This window comes from Callospermophilus lateralis, chromosome 12, assembly GCF_048772815.1.
Source record: "Callospermophilus lateralis isolate mCalLat2 chromosome 12, mCalLat2.hap1, whole genome shotgun sequence".
Taxonomy (NCBI): Eukaryota; Metazoa; Chordata; class Mammalia; order Rodentia; family Sciuridae; genus Callospermophilus; species Callospermophilus lateralis.
Window position 1 is genome coordinate 83,355,994 of NC_135316.1, and position 19,441 is coordinate 83,375,434.

Genomic DNA, 19,441 nt, shown 5'->3' on the forward strand with positions numbered 1-19,441 from the left:
TGTGCAGTGGAGAGAGACTGGGCTCAACTCCAAATACATCCTGGATGAGTGAGAATTTATAGTTAAAGATAGGGTGGGGGATAGTGAATGAAAATTTACTAAAGGAAACATCAGAAGTGTTATGGTTTGGATATGAGGTGTTCCCCAAAGGTTCCTGGATTATCCAGTGTTTCTACCTGAAATTATTATATTATGAAGTTATAATCTAATCAGTGAATTAACCCATTTGATGGGTTAATAATTTGAATGGAATACAGGATGGGAACTGTAGGCAGGTAGGGAGTGGCTGGTGGAAGTAGATCACTGGAGACATACTCTTAGGGATTATATTTTGTCCCTGGTGCCTCCATTTCTTTTTCTTTTTTTCAGCTGCCATGAGTTGACAGCTTTCTTCTGCCACTTCCTTCTGCCACAGTTTTCTTTTTTTTATTTGTTTTAATTAGTTACACATGACAGTACAATGATCTTGACATATCATACATTTGAATCAGATGGGATATAATTTCTCATTTTTCTGAGTGTACAGGTTGCAGAATCATATTGGTCACGCAGTCACATATATACACACAGTAATAATAATGTCTATTTCATTCTACTGTCCTTCCTTTCCCCCCATCCGCTCCCTTCCCCTCCCATCACTTCTCTCTACCTAATCTAAGGTGACGCTATTCTTTTTTTTTTTCCTCACATCTTCATACATGTATTATTTTGTATAATGAAGAGGGTCTTCTTCCACCTTCCATGCTATTCTCCTTCTCCCTCCTTTTCCCTCCCACCTCTCTTCCCTATCTAGAGGTAATCTTCTTCCCACTCTCTTCCTCCCTGCCCCATTTTGAGTCACTTATATCAGAGAAGACATTTGGCTTTTGTTTTTTTGGGATCGGCTAACTTCACTTAGCATAATCTGCTCTAATGCTATCCATTTCCCTGCAAATGCCATAATCTTGTTATTTTTTAGTGCTGAGTAATATTCCATTACAGAGCAATAGTAACAAAAACAGCATGGTACTGGCACCAAAACAGGCTGGTAGACCAATGGTACAGAATAGAGGACACAGAGACTAACCCACAAAATTACAACTACCTTATATTAGACAAAGGTGCTAAAAGCATGCAATGGAGAAAGGATAGCATCGTCAACAAATGGTGCTGGGAAAACTGGAAATCCATATGCAACAAAATGAAATTGAATCCCTATCTGTCACCATGCACAAAAGTTAACTCAAAATGGATCAAGGATCTTGGAATCAAACCAGAGACTCTGTGTCTAATAGAAGAAAAAGCTGACCCTAATTTCCATCACGTGGGGTTAGGCCCCAATTTCCTTAAAAAGACACCTATAGCACAAGAATTAAAACCAAGAATCAACAAATGGGATGAATTCAAACTAAAAAGTTTTTTTCTCAGCAAGAGAAATAATATGTGAGGTGAATAGGGAGCCTACATCCTGGGAACAAATTTTTACCCCTCACACATCAGATAGAGCTCTAATATCTAGGGTATACAAAGAACTCAAAAAGCTAAAGACCAAAAAAAAAAAAAAAAAAAAAAACCAAATAATCCAATCAACGAATGGGCCTATGACCTGAACAGACACATCTCAGAAAAGGATATACAATCAATCAACAAATACACGAAGAAATGCTCATCATCTATAGCAATCAGAGAAATGCAAATTAAAACTACTCTAAGATACCATCTCACTCCAGTAAGAATGGCAGCCATTATGAAGTCAAACAACAAGTGCTGGCGAGGATATGGAGGGAAAAGGTACTTATACATTGCTCGTGGGACTACAAATTGGTGCAGCCAAATTGGAAAGCAGTATGGAGATTCCTTGGAAAGCTGGGAATGGAACCATCATTTGACCCAGCTATTCCTCAGTCTATACCCAAAGGACCTAAAAACAGCATGCTACAGGGACACAGCCACATCAATGTTTATAGCAGCACAATTCATAATAGTTAGACTGTGGAGTCAACCTAGATGCCCTTCTACCACAGTTTTCTGCTTTACCTTAGCTTCAGAGCAATGGAGTCAGCTGATCATGGACCGAGACCTCTGAAACCTTGAACCAAAATAAACTTTTCTTCCTCTAAGTCATTCTTGTTAGGTGTTTTGGTCATAGTGATGAAAAGCTGACTAACACAAGGGGAAAGGGAGATTCTTGATGAACCAACCTAATGGTATTCTTGTTAAAGGAAGAGGAGGAGGATCTCCAATCAGATAGTGAGAGTGATTAGATGTTGAGGGTGGGAGGTTCAGGCTTGACTATCAGAGTAGATTCTTAGTAAAATTGGGTTTTACAAGGAAGTACTCAGTAGGATAAGCTTAGAAGAAGGTTTAGGAGCCTGACTAAAGTTTGGTTAAGTAGAGAATCTTTGTCAGCATGTGCCATGACCTTAAGAGACATGTAGGAGACAGGATCCACTAGAATGACCCAACTCATGGGAAGGATCTGATCAGGTGATAGAAATAGATTTGGTCTGTAAACAACACAGCAGAGCCCTAAGACATTAAACATCTAAGAAAGCCTCCATCACAGTATAGAAGTGACTGTAAATTCTGATCATAAGTGTCAGTGTCCTGATAATTCTGATTCTTTAGTCATTGCATAGCTGTTCCTGGAGAGAAAGTGAGACACATAAATTAGTGACTATAGTGATTATGCTACTCACATCTGCTCTGCATCATCTTCTCTACCCTTTCCAAACAGCTGTAGCAAAGATGAAACTTCCTTTCCCACAGCTCAGACCATAGGACCATAAGTTGTATCCCACCCCATCTCCCACCTCTAAGTACCAAAATGAAGATTCTTCAATCATCCAAGTTTTCATATCATTTTACTGGAGGAAAACTAAGCAGTGGCCCCACTGAAAGGAAGAATGCTGTGAATTTTCCATGTTGACATAGTGGTTTTTTGTTTGTTTGTTTGTTTGTTTGCCACAAAAAAATGTTATCTTTGTGGATTTAAAGGCCAGCCACATGTAGACAGCTTTCTAATCCTTTATTTTGAAATGAGAGTCAAGCAGTAAGTCTAAAGTAGAAAAGCAATTTGGTTGAATTAATTCACACTTATGTGTAAATTACTGAAAGACCTTAAATGTTCTTGGAAAGTTGTATTTAAAGTGATTCTTGGTATACTAAAATATAGTTCAGTGAAAGAACACTCGCCTAGCCTGCTCGGGACCCTGTGTTTGGTCATAAGCACTGCAAAAATGAAATGAAATAAAATAGATTATCTCTTTATCCAAACAAATCTGTGGGGAATAGTAATCCTGGCAATGTAACATGGTAAAATAAACAAGTCTATTAATGCCCCAGAAACTGTTTTAAAGGCAGGGGCAGAACACAGACTGTTATGGTTTAGATATGAAGTATTTCACAAATACTTGTCATGTGAAAGGCCTGGTTTCCAATGCAACAATGTTTAGAAGTGGGGATTTTGGGAAGCGATTGGATCATGAGGCCTCTGGCCTTCTTCTTAGCTGAATGAACTATTGGGAGATTGTAGGCCCGTGGGATCTAGTTGGGATTATGTTGGGCGCATGGCTTTGAGAACTTTATCTTGTGCCCAATTCCTTTGTTGTCCCCTTCCCTTCTGCTTTGCAGAAGCCATGAGGTGAGCATCATTCCTCCACTATACCTTTACAACGATGCCCTGCTTTGCTTTAAGCCAAAAGAAATGGAACTGACCACCTTAGATGGAAACCTCTGAAATTGTGAAGCAAAATAAATCTCTTCTCCTTTAAGTTGTTTTTCTCAGGTATTTTGTCACAATTAAAAGCTGACTAATATGACTCATTCCCATCTGAGTCTGTGCTCTGCTAAGTTGTACCTGTTTACTCACAGCCTGTTCATGCCCCCTCCACTTCTAATTCCACTATTCTCTTGAAGTTTCAAGTCTTTTTTTTTCTTTTTTTCTTTTTTCTTTTTTTTTTTTTTTTGTAGTAAGTTTCAGAATCAGAACTTAAGGATAGGAAAAAAAAAGCCTACCAGGGAGGAATGGTAGTTAGCACCTACAGAGATAGAGCCATGGTCACTGTGAGTCCTGTTTGTAAACATCGAGTTCTGGTCATTGTTAGTCCTGTTTGTAAACATTGTGTTCTGGTCATTGTGAGTCCTGTTTGTAAACATCAAGGGCAGACAATGGTTTGTTATAACTATATCTGTGTATGGATTAATTTTATTTGTCTGTAAAAATATCAGAAATAGAAAAATAATGGCAAACTATTATTGAGAGTATAAGTGTAGCTGTTGATGTCAAGTACTTGGAAAATATCCAGCCCTATTGCTCCCTTGGGCTAGACTGATACTGCCTATGAACTTCCTTCAAGAAAAACAACCAGTTTCACCATCCATTTTTTATTAACTCCACATTCTCAGAGGAACCTTTACGTACTCCCTTGAATATCAGGACTAAATTTATTTCACTACATGTAGAGGCATCTTACTGGATATAATTATACACAAAGCCAATTGTGCCTTCCAAGACAAGTAGGAATATCTATGATTGTGCCTACTTTCTTTTAAGTCTCAAAACATTATTTGAAGAATAAGGAAAGCAATATTTTTGTTCCTAATGGAAAAAATTTAGGATCAGTATGCTTGCTATGAGTGGCATCAAATACTTATATGGGCTAAGAAACTCTTCCTTGGTTAATATAGAGATAGGTCATCAAAAGGAATTGGATTTTAGCTACTTTAATGGTGATATTAATGCCTACTAGAAAAGAAAATAGGCTAAGAGATTCAAGCTCTGATGAAAACCTGAGATTCCAAGTTAAAAGCTGTAGGTAAGTACTGCCCATAGAAGTCATCCACATATTTAATTTTAAGTTTTATAGCAGCCACTTAAAAAAAGGAAAAATAACAGGTGAAATTTTATTTTCACATTGTTATTAACATAATGTTAATAGCATATTTTATTGAAACCAACATATACAGAGTGTTATCATTTCAACACATAATACATACAACAATTATTAACAAGACAATATTTTTAAATTCTAAGTCTTCAAAATAGAGTATGTATTTTACAAATAGCATATCTAGACTTAGAGTAACCATATTTAAAGGCTAGTCTGGGGGACAGAGCAGCTCCAGGGGATAAAACAAGAAGAAAGAACTTCATGATGACAAAAACCATTTATTTATTCTAATAGAACCTAAGTCAGAGAGAGCATTAAGAAACTAATGATGGAAAATTAAGAGAATTGCATAACTTTGGACAGAGATTTCCAAGAAATAGACTGGTTAAAGATGATTTATGTGAATAGATAGTATTTACTGAGTATGATTCAGATGGAGATAAGGTGATCAATTTTACTTTAATTAAGGGATGAACTTGGAATTCATTCAAAAATGATCTTGATTTTCTTAAAGTAAGAAAAACAGTTCTGCTCCTGGAACAGGGTAGGAGTAAAAGTAAAAACCAAAGAATATGTGTCTAAAACCCCCCTAAACATATAACCCTAAAGAGAAAAGCAGAATCCTGAAGCTAATACACATAAATACTTCCCTAGATTTAGGGGATTACCAAAATATACATATTATTCAGGAGAGAGAGAGAGAGAGAGAGAGAGAGAGAGAGAGAGAGAGAGAGAGAGAGAGGGGCTCTGTTGACTGAAACTCATAAACATTCACGGGTTATTGTTATTGGCTAAAGCAAGGGCTGTTTTGTGGAGATGAAGTATCAGGGAAAAACAATCATCAGAGAGCAACATTAATTGTCAGAGATGTACTATTCTTGATGAACAACAGAGAATCAGTAGAGATGAAGAAGGGCTGTCTTTCTGTTGAGAGCAATTAGACATTTGTTTTATCAAAACATTTATTGCCTACTTTTTAGAGCCTTCATATCATTACTCTATTATATATTTAATGTGAGGGCATATGATGCTCAATAATTAGTTTTTTCCTCCTCAATGTGGGCTTTCAGTGGCTTCATAAAAATGATAAATGGCTCTTCTTGGACATACGGGATAGAGATTGGCAGGCAATTCAAAGTTAAGATTTCCCAGTAGAACTATCACTACCAAGGCTTTGCCTCTATTCTGAAAAATGTCAAAAATTAGGCCAAGATTTTTATGATCACCACTTCATACTACCTAAAAGGCTTTTCTATCCTCCCTTCTATTTTTTTTTTTTTTTTTGGTTGTGAATGTGCCTGCAATTTCTGTATTTTCTCAGTTGCATCCACTTTGAATATGCTTGTTTATGGATGCTCCTAAAAGCAATCATTTCAAAGAACTCTAGGTTTTGCTGAGACCATTGTATATATGGGAAAAATAATTTTATTGGAAAATGACTTAGGAAGACACAAAAACATGTTATGCTACAAGATAAGTGAATTCTTTGACAGCATATCCTGTAAAGCAAGGCACTTGGAACCTTTAATAAAGAGCATGTTCTGAAATATCCCATATAACACTTTATTAGAGAACTTTCTCACACCTGATCTTGTTTGAATTGTACAATGACCTCATCAGGGCATTTGAAAGATTCTGTAGCTTTTTTTTTTTTTTTTTCTTTTGTGCATGCAAAGCAAGCACTCTACCAACTGAGCTATATCCCCAGCCCCAGATTCTACTGTTTTGAAGCCAGAATATTTAAATGACTTGACCAAGGTCACAGAGCTGATATTTGACAAAAACAGTATCCTAATGCTCTTAGTTCTATATCATATCATTCTCTCCCTTTATCTTTGAAAGTAGTGTTTTCCAGACCACAAATCCTGGATGTAATGACTATAATTACTTGCTGTCTTGATGGCTCTGCTCCCATTTCTTATAACTTCAGCTCCTACAATTTCTGCCCACCATTCTAGGAGTCTCAGGGTCTTTGTTCCCATGGAATCTTGTGGGAGTGGGGTATTATTTTTTAAAGTTGGGTTTATTTTTAAAAATCATTTTATTATCCAGTTGGGAATCCACGGTGTCATCTATTATTGCCCAAGTCATGAACAGCTGAATCCCTCCAAAGATACCAAGTCTGCTGCAGTGTTATGCTCTCTCACTAGTCTGGCCCAGCTCCAGGCTGTTGCAGTGTGCTGCTCAGACTCCAAATGCAAAGGTAACCCCTCAGCAGAGGAAGTGCCCTTTGCTCCACCCCACCCCGCCCCCCACCCCCCACACACTACCTTCTTTTCTTCCAAAGCTGTTAAACACTGCCCTCAACAGAGTCTTTAAGGAAACTGCTCTTTTCACTTTAATTGCTTGTTTTTATAGTCTTCTCTCTCTGAGTAGTCCACAGAGAATGAATTTAAGAAACCAGGTAATAAGTTCCATATTTTTACCTTCAATTGCTGCATTCCTCCTCCAATGACCTATTGAGCTTTAACACAGCAGACCTTCCTTTGAATAAGTTATTTCCCTGAATATTCTTATATCTTTCCAAACAATAGATTCAGCTGGGCCCATCCTGCCCATCCTTCCACAGCCAGACATGTCCATGGTTTAGATGATAAAATCCAGATTGACACAGTTTCCCCCAGACACTGGTCCCACTTTCTCAGTTACCTTTTGTGAACATCTATTGAATCAAAGCCAGATTTTTCTGCCTATTGAATGCCCTTTCCCAATTGTTTGTTGAATCTTACTATCTGTCATGCCCCTGTCTCCATAGAATGTCAGAGAAAACTTGTGTGTAATGAGTGTTTCCCATAAATATCAATGATATAAACAAGTAAATAATAAATTATGGGTGAACTATTATAGACTGACTTTCCTTAGATATATTTCTAGGTATTTTTTATTAATTATTAAAATATTTGTCTCTCAAAATATACAGCTGTTATGCATTAGTGGTGTCTTTCTCATCTTCAATATTCTCTTCCTTATCAAGTTAATATGAATAAAGATGTTGGCAGTGGATTAGTATGGTTTTTATTATTAATGAGGGAAACACATTAATTAGTACAACGCTTAGTTAAGTTATTGAACAAACCAGCCCTTAAATGAAACAAAACCCACTCAGAAGCTCAAAATCTGAGGAAGGTTATAGTAACTTAGATCTCTTCTATAAAAGGATATGCAAATACTCATAAATAGATAATGCAGCATGAAAAAAAATTTATACTTTGTGAACATTAGTACATGTGGTTTTATGTAGTACAGAGTTCAAGAATAAGTCATGAGAATTTTATCTTCAGAGAGGATACAGCCAAGTTAAAAAAAAATGGTAATCACTTCCTTTTGGAGAGACTTCAAGAAGGAAATAAGATTTCCAACACTCTTTTGCCTAAAGAAAGAATAAGCTAAAGTTGTAAAGGTCAATGAATGAATCACATACCTCAATCCTCTAGATTTGAAATCAATTGATAAATAAAGTATCAAAAAGAGATAAAAAATAAATACTTTTATTACTAATAAAACCAATTTGGAGACCATGTCTTGAACCTAAAATTGCCTTTTTATTTTCCCCTTTTATCCTGAATAGAACTTTCTTGTCGCAAGTGCATCAGCTGCACATATTCAAGCCTTTTTTGAAAGAATAAGAGCTGGTGAAAGGTTACCATGTAATCTTCAAAGAAGAAATACAGAAAGTGAGCATCATATGTCAAGCTTCCTCCCTCCAATTGGAAAAGTCAGTAATAGGCAAACTTTCTGAAAAGGGCCAGGTAGTGAATAATTTAGGCTTTGAGACCATGTGTTCTTTGTTCCAGCTACTTAATTTTTATCTTGTAGCATGAGAGCAGATGTAGACAATATATAAACAAAATGAGTACAACTGTTGCATTATTTTTCTAGGGCTGCCTTAACAAAGTAATAGAGTCTGGGTGGCTTAAACAATAGAAATTTATTGCCTCATAGTTCTGGAGGATAGAAGTCTAAGATCAAGGTGTGGGCAGGGTTGGTTTCTTCTGAGAATTGCAAGGGAAATCTGTTCCTGGCCTCTCTCCTAGCTTCTGGTGGTTTGCTGGCAATCTTAGGAATTCCTTGGCTTGTAGAAACAAAATCCTGGTCTCAGTCTTCATATTCACATGACATTCTTCTTGTATGTGTATCTCTATTGTCCTTTTGATAATAACAACTGTTATATTGGACTAGGAATTCACTTTATCCCAGTATAACCAGTATTAACCAATTATATATAAAATTATCTTTTTGCAGATTAAGTATACAATTTTAAGTACTGGGGGTTAGGACTTAAATATATGAATTTGAGGGAGACACAATTCAACCCATAAGAACCGTATTCCAATAAAACATTATATATATACACATGAAATGTTGAATTCCATAAAAATAGCATTCAACTGTTATGAGAAATTCTTTTTTATTTTCCCCATAATGTATGCAAACCATACAGAAACAAACCCTATCTGAAGTTTACCAACTTCTGAGTTAAATCACTCTTCCTCCATAGGGAGGACAAGTTAGGCAGGGAAGAAAACAAAAGTGTTTCTCAAATTGTCACACCCCTGGGGAGTGGAAATATGAGGAGCGAGGTGACAAATGTCCCATATCACAGAGTCCTAAGACTGAGGACAACTGGAAGTCAGAATGGGAGGCATTATCCAGGACTACCCATTGTGGATGAGATGGTCCAAGGTCAGAGATGACAATGGAATAAGAAAAACAAAAATAAGAGATAAACAAGGAAGCTTAGAAAGTGTAACTTACAGTCTTCATTTTAGGCCATTTAAAAACCACAGTGTACCCGAGAAGAAATTGATCACCCTGGTCAAATTAATTCAGAAAGAGTAGGAACAGAAGTAAATCTATAAGTAGGAAGCTTAGAGGAGAGGGTAATGCAAAAATCCAGACTGAAGTTACAAGAACCTGGACTGAAGCTTTCTCTACTCTAAGGTCTCTGACACTTCTCTTAGTTCTCTCATTTCTAAAAATCTTTGGTTGTGAGTTGTTAAAATATTTATTATTTTCCATCTTGTAAGGAATGCAATTAAAACTTTGATTTTCATAGTAAGATTTTGCTCACACATAGGGTCTTTAGTGCAGGTAGATTTACATACCATTTTAGTCAGCCTTAGGCTCTTAATTTCCTGTAATTGTTTTCATTCTTTAGATTCCAGTGGTTTGCTGTGTAATTTTTACTGCAAGCCTTTATGAATCAAATGATTATTGTGAGGGGTGGTCTTGAGGGATATGCCACCCTCACCATCCTTTCTTCTAGAACATGCTTTCCAAAATCTGCTCATATATCAAACTACATGACTAAAAACAGCCCATGTGTACTTCATTATTTCAAACTCTCCCTCTGAATTGGCTTCATAGATTTTCAATTTAATAAGGGCTTCTGTTTTTTAATTAAAGGGCAGTTTTTTAATAAAAGGCATAGAACATTTCTGCCTCTTTTGTGATGCTTCTGCTGAGGATTTTTGATTCTATTATTTGATGCTAGTGCATGAAAAGCTATGTAATAAGTAAGTTATTGTTAGACTTTAGTGCAAGGAACAAGAGACTTTCTTCTGATGAGTATTTCCTTTAAGATAACCATATTCACAGAACTCTTCAATATCCATTTTATTTTGACATTTAGAAGGTCAGAGATAAATTTTGTCCTTGACTTTAGGTGAGGGACTCAACCCAGGTTTTCAGTTTATTTTTTCTCCTCTCTCACTTTATTATTTGGATCCTTTCTCTTATTTTTAACTTGCTTTTATGGTTTTATTAGAATCTCTTTTATTGCAAAGAGACCCAAAACATTTTTGAGCATTAGTAGGCTATAACTCAGCATTAATAAATGATTGGCTCTTATCATTTTGTCCAGGGGGATTATCCTCTAATATGGAACTTTATGACCTTAGTTATCTATTAATGCTATCTCAGGTTACAGTGAGTTTTTTTTTTTTAACCACACATATTCCTTAATCAATGATTCCTGTCTTGAAATGCTATATTTGTTAAAGAGACAAACACATATTGGACTGCAGAAATACACACCTTTAAAAAATATATGTTTTTAGGAGGCAGTTTAATTATCTCTTTGAAAGCATTAAAATTAAATTAAAAACACTTTAGTTATGTTCCTTAGAATTCATTTGCTTGGAAGTGACAGAAGCCCAGCTCAGTATCATTTAGGAATAAAAAGGTATATATTGATTTGAAATTTTTGGAAAGCTCAAAATAAGGCGCTTTTGCTCATAACCCTGCTTTACTAAACTATTTATCGGCTTCATTGTGGGGCAGGTTCTCTCCACAATATACAAAAGTGACTAGCAGTAGTTCTGGGTTTCTAGTGCACCAGTTCTAGCATTTGAGGTGGGTGGGACGGGGACAGAGGAAGTCTGTTTGATGTCCATTTGTCAACAAATCTAAGTAAAGTTTTGAGGAAAGCTTTTATGGCCTGGCTTTGGTTATGTGACCTTCTTTTGACTTAACTGAGACTGAAGAATTCCAGTGAGTACTTAATTAGCCAGGGCCCCATGATATGCTCATTCCTAGAGACAGAAGATGTGATTATCCCCACCCAAATTACTTGGACTCAGGAGAGTTCCCAAAGAAATTTGGGGATGAAGAAACCACAGGTTAACTATATCTTTCATTATGATTTCATCACTTGGCTGCCCAGCATCTACATATACCTTCTTACCAACTTATAAAATTCTCAAAATGGCCCTTGCTAATATAATGTAAATATACTTCTACAGGGAAAACCACTGTACCTCTACTCTTAAGGGAGATAGGACTCATCCAGTTACTGCTTTCCACTTTAATTGCAGACTCTCTAAGTTAAGGCATTTTTCTTGGTTAGGTCTAAATGTAACTTCTTATGCCTTGACCAAAGAGTACATCTAACACTGCCAGTTCATGGTGGTAAAGAGAAAACACTTGCTGCAGTAAAACTTCCATTTGAGAAAGGAGAAAAGGGCATCCACTAAATAGTGATCTCAAATTTATAACAATTGTCTTGTGCTGCTGGACAAAGAAAAGCAAGAACTCTCTGACTTGGCAGTGGAGGGAGTTGTTTGTTCAAGAATCTAGCTTGCCCGTTCCCTGTTCTAGGAGGAACTCCCTTTTCCATTGTCCTACATGGTGACAAACAAATGGACCTTGGAGAGATTTTCATTCACACAGCTGTAACATTTCAGTTCCTATTTCCTGTAGATGTGGATTTGGAGGCTTGAATTTGTCTTATGAGTTGGGCATTTTCAGGTATGTTTGGTAAGCCTTGGCATTTCTTTGACAATGCCATTGCTTTTACTGATGGACCTGGTTGCTATTTGTTTGTTTGTTGATTTCTTGGATTCTCCCCAAAATGGTACCCAGAGCTCTTAGACAGTCACCATCAGTGATTAGTCACCATCAGTCTAGTTTCAGTTCTCACTGATTCTTCCTTAGCAATCAGACCTTTACACTCTGCCTCACCCCCCAGCCATATGGACCTGGAACTGGGAAACTGGGCTGTAGTCATGGAGATCCTAACCATTTGTCATGGTGAAAATTCCTGGGGATGCATTTTGTAGAAGAGTTCTAATCATTCTCTTTGTTAGAAAATGTACATACAGCAACAAGTATTTGCAAGGGATCCTTTGGTTCTCTGGTCTACCTGTATCCCAATCTCTCTTCTCATTCTGCTTTCCACTTGTACTAACTTCAACAAAGGAGATTGACACATGTACCATGTCAAAGGCTTGTGGTTATTTGCTCTTGAACATTTTGGAGTGCCAGATGAAGGCAGAAAGGATGACTGAGCAAGGACTTAATCTCATTTCCTCTCTGCTTCCAGAACTACCAGATTAGTTTGAGGAGTATCCTTTTCTTGTATAATCTGGTTGAAGATTGAAAGTAGCTAACACCCTCCAACATTCTGACACTCTTTTCCTTATTCCCTAAAACCCTATACTTGATATTTATATGATTTGAGTTCTAAGACACATTAAGCATCTTCCAATGGGCGTATTTGCTGTTAATCAATAGGTTTTGCCTTTTTTCCTAGCCTTGAATGGAAAATTCTCCACCTCACTTCAGCTCAGCCAATATCACATTTTAAGGTCTGTTGTTTATGATACTCCACTTTTGGGAGTTTACTTTGGTACACATTTCTATAATGTGTACCAATGGCTTAAATAGAAGGAATTTAAGGAATTTGGCTTCCACAGTTAAGTCAGAAATATAGTTGTCTTCAAGCATGTTAATTATAAAAGTTCAGTGTTGAGACCAGGACACAGGATAGGTAGTTATTTATCAAACAAAAGGAAATGGATACATAACACTTCCCATCACCCTGTTGCTAACAGCCTCCAGGAGAGGGGAAGGATTGCACTTTCCAATATAAGCAATCACCCCCTGTGTCTCTCTTCCTTGGTTACTTTTGGTCATGTAGGCTGCCAAAATAACTGGGGGTGGGGGTGGGGGTGATAAGCAACTTGTGAAGGTTGAAACAGTGGGAGCCCTATTGTAGGACAGCAGAGGTATTTATACCTAACTCATTATACACAGCTTGTTTCAATTAACATCATCTAGATACATCAATTAGTCATTAAGGAATCCTCATCATCTTAATAATTACACACAGCTTAACTTAATTATCATCTAGATACAGCAGTCAGTCATTAAGGAATCTCCATCATCTTAATGGCTCGCTGGCGTTACTTCTCAAACCACTCCTCCTGGCAAAGTGCCAGGTGCCATCTTGACTTGTCTGTGGCCCTCAACAGTAGGCATGAAAAGAAACCTAAGATCTATAAAGGGGCAGGACACCCCTGCTCACTCGGGCACCAGCTTTGGGGCCCCCTCCTCTCTGAAAGAAAATCAATCTCAATCTCTCTCTCAATCTCTCTCTCTCTCATGCTTTATCTCAAGCATTTTCCTATGCAATAAAAGTGCTTTACACTTACTTCCTATGTTTTCACACAGAGTATTTAAAATAGGTACACTCACTGAAATTTAAATAACTTTTTACTCCTTCATCATCAAAGATGTTCTTAAATGAGGTTTGCACTTTGTCTTTTCCCTGCAAGTGCATGGCAGTGAAGGATATAGCTATAGGTACAGTTTAGCCCCACTTCCTTGACTTATGCTAAGACACCAGGAGCTTTTTTGCGTCATTAATATAAATATCAACATGGTGAACAAAGGCAAATAACATCTCAGTATTTTAAAGAAAATAATTTTGACCACACAATCCCTCTGGAAGATTCTCAGAGGCCCACAAAAATCTGAAGATCACACTTTGAGAACCACAGCCTTATTTCCTAAGAATGGAAATAAAGATATTTTATTAGGATTCACAATAAAAAGACCCAGGAGTATGAGTTGCTACTTTGGCTTGTCCACTGATTTTTTTTTCTCAAATTTATTATTTGTTCTTTTTAGTTATATATGACACTAGAATGTTTTTTGACATATACTTACATGGAATATACCTTCCCACTCTTGTGGTTGTACATGATGTGTAGTTACACTGGTCATATATTCATATATGAACATGGGAAAGTTATGTCCATTTCATTATACTGTCTTTCTTGTTCACTGATTTTTAATCTGTCATTTTTATCATTGTAATACTTCATGTCAAGCAACTTTGAAATGTTTCTTCTAAATTTTCCTTGAGAAATGAAGAAAGGAAGTCAATTTGATGGAAATAGTTAAGGCATAAAATATTGATTCTTAGAAAATTTGTGTGTTTGATAAATTTTAAAATTGTCTCATTTATTTATTTATTTATTTATTTATTTATTTATTTTTGGTACTAGAGATAGAACTCAGGGACACTCAGCCACTGAGCCACATCCTCAGCCCTATTTTTTGTATTTTATTTAGAGACAGGTTCTCATGAGCTGCTAAGCACCTTGCTGTTGCTGAGGCTGGCTTTGACCTCACAGTTCTCCTATCTCAGCCTCTAGAGCTGCTGGGATTACAGGCATGTGCCACTGCACCCAGATAAAATGTTTTATTGTTCAAGAAATTTAATTTTGAGGAATAATATTAATGTTTTGATATTTAGTTTTTATGCTATAGTATATAAAATTTTAATTTCTATGAAATGACTCTTTATAAATATTTGTAACTTAATTTTGCATACTTATAAAATATTTATTGAATCACATACTGATTAGTTTTTAGAAATAGAGAAATCTAAAGTTGGATTTCGACCATACCATTTGCCAGCCAATTGAGCATGGATTTTTAATGTCCTTGAGCCTCAGTTTCCTCATTTATAGAAAACTGGGGCTATTTTATATGAATGGTATAATGGCATAATAAATGTGAAACAGTGTTTTGCTGGCCACATAGAAGACACTCAATAAATGCTCACTTTCTTTCTTCCATTCATTTACTGTCCCTGTTCATATTTAACAAGAGTGACAAGCACTGGACTGCAGATTCACATAGTAGAGGGAATGTTGATCTTTCTCCATTTACTTCTAACTGAACACCCAAGCTGCTGTGAACCATGCTTGGGGAGCAGATTTGTTTTGAAGCAGATTAAGACCCAGATTATAATTGGGGACTTTTCTGTAGGAGTAGGATCTTTCTAGAGATACCTCAAATAGAACAACTTTTGTTACTATCTTTTTGATGTAATTTTTTTCTGATGAAAAGATATGAAAAATGTGGAAGGGAATTAAGAGTAAAAACAAGAAAGAAGAGTGATATGGTGGGGAGTTTTTGTCATTGTTGTTTTTCAGGTTTCATTTTTTTAATACCATAAACTTTTTTTTCTAATAGCTAATACTGTTTTTCCTCAAAGAACAGCATCATATGATTATAACATGAATACTGAAGCATTATTTGAACATCCTAAAAATCTTATTATCTTTACTATATAAATTTAAAAATAAGAGAGCACCAATACCCTTATATCATGAAGATTTAGAAACTAGAATTATAGAATTTTATTTCTCACTGCTTAAACTCTGAGTAATGTTGCCCTCACAGGAGCATTCCTACAGTAGTAGGTTCTACCTTAATAATACTTGGCAGCTCTCGACTCCTTCTACTGCTAAATATATAAAGAAAATGTTAGAAGAAGTCATCACAGTCTGAGGCAAAAGGAATTGTTAAGCACTCGATCAATTTTTTTTTTTAAATAACAAGCCAAAAAGCACCCAGAATGACTTATTTAGCAGCCAGAAAGTGTTTTTTATTGAACAACTGTAAAATATACTGGGAGGTGCTGGTATAGCTGTTAAGGGTAACAGTTAAAATAGTTAAAAAGGCACATAGCTAAATGGAATAAGATGGACATCATATACAAACACACACACATATACACATACAAACAGAGAACTGTGGGAAATATATGTATGTGTCTGTGTGTGTGTGTGTGTATACACATGTATATACACATATATGTACATATACATATGTACACACATATATATACATACACAAATATATAATATGTGTTTGTAAAATATATATATATATATGTAATACACAGAGATGGGGGAGAGAGAGAGAGAACTATGGGAAATTGCCAATCTAATTTCCCTTTCTTTGGGAGTTTTCTAAACTTTAACTTTATTCAGCTCTGGTTTAAAATGCATAAATTGAAAAGTTAATTAGTATGAATTAAAATAGACTGGTAATCTGATTTGAAAAGATGACTTGCCAAATAGTTTCGGGAGGCCTGTGTTCTAGTCCTAATTTTCACTCAAAAAATTTGTAAATTTACTGTTTGATACTGAATGTTTGTGTATCCCCAAAATTCATATTGAAGTCCCAACCTTAATGTGATTATATTTGGGCCTTTGGGAGGTAATTAACTTTAGATAAATTTATAAGGCCAGATTCTCATGTTGGAATTAGTGTCCATATAAGAACAGGAAGAAACAGAAACTCACTTTCTCTCCCCCATATGTGGACACAACAAAGTAACCATCTTAAACCAAGAAGCACATCCTCACAAAAACCTGACCATACTGGCACCTTGATCTTGGACTTCCAGTTTGCAAAAGCATGAAATATAAATTTCTGTTGGTTAAGCGAGCTAGTCTAAGTTATTTGTTCATGGCAGTATGGGCTGATTAATAATACTCATTCAAATCTCCTTGAAAGGAAAGCTGTATGGGCTGATTAATAATACTCATTCAAATCTCCATCCAGGAGATGGGCGAGTGAAAAATGAAAGACTGAGACCAGGCAGAGATACACATGAGAGTTTATTTGTCAGAGCTGACAAATAAAGGCACATCTCTCCATAGATGCAGAGAGGCAAAACAGGCTTGGGGTTCAGGACTTTTATGGGGCAGGCTCAGAGATTCTGCAGGTGGTTAAGGGTGGGGTTGGCTTGAGGGAGTGGTGATATGCCCTTGGGCAGGAAAGAATGCAGGCAGTGAAAGGTTGGGCTGATATGAGGGAGTGTGAGCTTTTTTCAGAAATGCCCTTGTGTGGGAAAGTGAAATGGCAGTTGTCACTTAAGATGGCGGTCCAGATGCTAAGCAAGGACCTTACACACCTAACTTATTTTAGCCTAAGTTCTATAATTTATAAAAATAACAGGATCCTATTAAATAATGTTTGAGGTTGATTCTTGTGCTGGAATTTGAACTGCAGTGTACTCTGATAGTTTAATTGTGGTAGGGAGAACTTGAGACTGTTTGAAATTTTGAGTATTTCTAAAGCATTGCATGTAAAAACATGAAGAAGGCACAATAAATTTCTTCGCTATTTTATACTGGAACTTGGAATACAGCTTGAAGTAGTCTTTACTTTGGATTCATAATGTCACTGTCTCTGTGAGATTCAGCATTTTTTATTGCAAATGAGAATTGTCTCTCATCTTGCAAAGATGTTATTTGAAATTGTCATTTTGTCTATTATTTGGATTCCTTTAATGGATAGCATTTATACTCACTCAGTTTTACTGCTTATCTTTTTTCTTTAAAGCTAATCTAATATATTCTCATTTTATTAGTGGAAACCCTATTAGTTTATCTCTAAACTATCACAAAAAAGTAAATATTTTTAAATGTTGAATTCCTTAACCACATTGATATTCCAAAATAAAAAGGCTCAAAGAATTCCTAATTTAAAGGGATTAGAGAAATTTGAATTTTGATCTATTTAACTCTCACTTGTATCATTTACTTATAACACTTTCATCAACACTTGAATAACATTTCACCACAGGTCAGAATAGAATTCCAAATTTCTACAACAATTGAGGTTTATCAGTTATCATGCTGTGCTTATAAATATTTTGTTGGCTTAAAACCCCAGAATATTTAATTGTTGTTTTCATCTGTTTGCAAAGAACTAGCTGCTTTTAAAACTTCAATCCAGATAATGTGGAAGTATCAACAGCTTCTAGATGGTTTTATTGAAATCAGTTCATCAGTACAACAGCTCTTTTTTTATTAGCTACTATTTTAATGTCTTACGCTATGCTAGTAAAGAGCTGCCTGTTATTGACAGTAAAAGTACTCATCATGTTATAATACAGATTCTTGTATGGCTGTATTTATCAATTCTAATAGCATTAAAGTAACATATTAGAACTAGAAAAATAACCACCCATAATCAAATCATTTATTGTTTCAGAGTTCCAAGGGTAATATGCTCCAAAAGACCCTCACCCACTTAGCTCCTTCCTTATGAAACCTACAATGAGGAAGATCCATTTGACATACATAACATTAATAACATACATGTGAGCATGAGGGAAAACACTACATCAGTCTTTAAGGGTTTTGAAATCTTGAAGGTCTTAAAATCTGACTGGCCCTTTAAGGTCATTCAAATTATGCTAAGCAAGTTTTATTCTCTCAAAATTTATAAGGCTAGCCAAAATTTATTTTTCTTGCCATAAAGAATAACCAAAATTTATTTTTCTTGCCATAAAGGAAAACTGGTGTGGGAATCGGCCAAAATAGATTTCTGCTACAAAACTTCCATTTCTTATACATTTGAGGCTCTCTTAGAAAATATACTATAATTATCATTTTTCACATATATATGAAAACAATAATAATACTAATTATACTAATAATATGAACAATAATTATGAACACTATATTGAGTAGAAGTGTATTTATTATGCCATTATAATTTCTTATTTTATAGTTTGCTTCAAAAATATTTATCATCTGAAATAACAAATAAATTATATTAAATGTGGAAGATAATTATTCCAAGATGAAAATTAATGTAAACCATCCATTATAAGAGAGGTAACAGAAAATAATACAAAATAATTCAGAATCCTGCATAACTTCTTCTTTATTTCCATCAGCTTTATTCAAAGGTAATATATACATGACTAGTGTTTCTGTCCTGTTTAGAAGACAGGAAAACCGAGACAAAAATATTTAAATAAATTACTCTAGAAAAAAATGTAAGTGATTCTCATGAAGATAGTGTTCATAGTTTAGTTCATACAGGTCCTTGTGCATGTTTATCATTTATCTTTGAGGATTATTCAAATAGTACCATGAAAAGATAAACCCATATTATTTGGTAAGTAATGGTTTCCTTAATAAATTTCTAATGCAAAACAAAAGTAGTTCTTCCAAATTTCCAATTTTAAA

General features: G+C 35.5%; 1 protein-coding gene across 6 annotated transcripts in view; it reads left to right on the forward strand.

Moving 5' to 3' along the window:
- Stard13 (StAR related lipid transfer domain containing 13) overlaps positions 1–19,441 on the forward strand; it is a 481,490-nt gene that overhangs the window by 138,410 nt on the left and 323,639 nt on the right. The window lies entirely within an intron of this gene.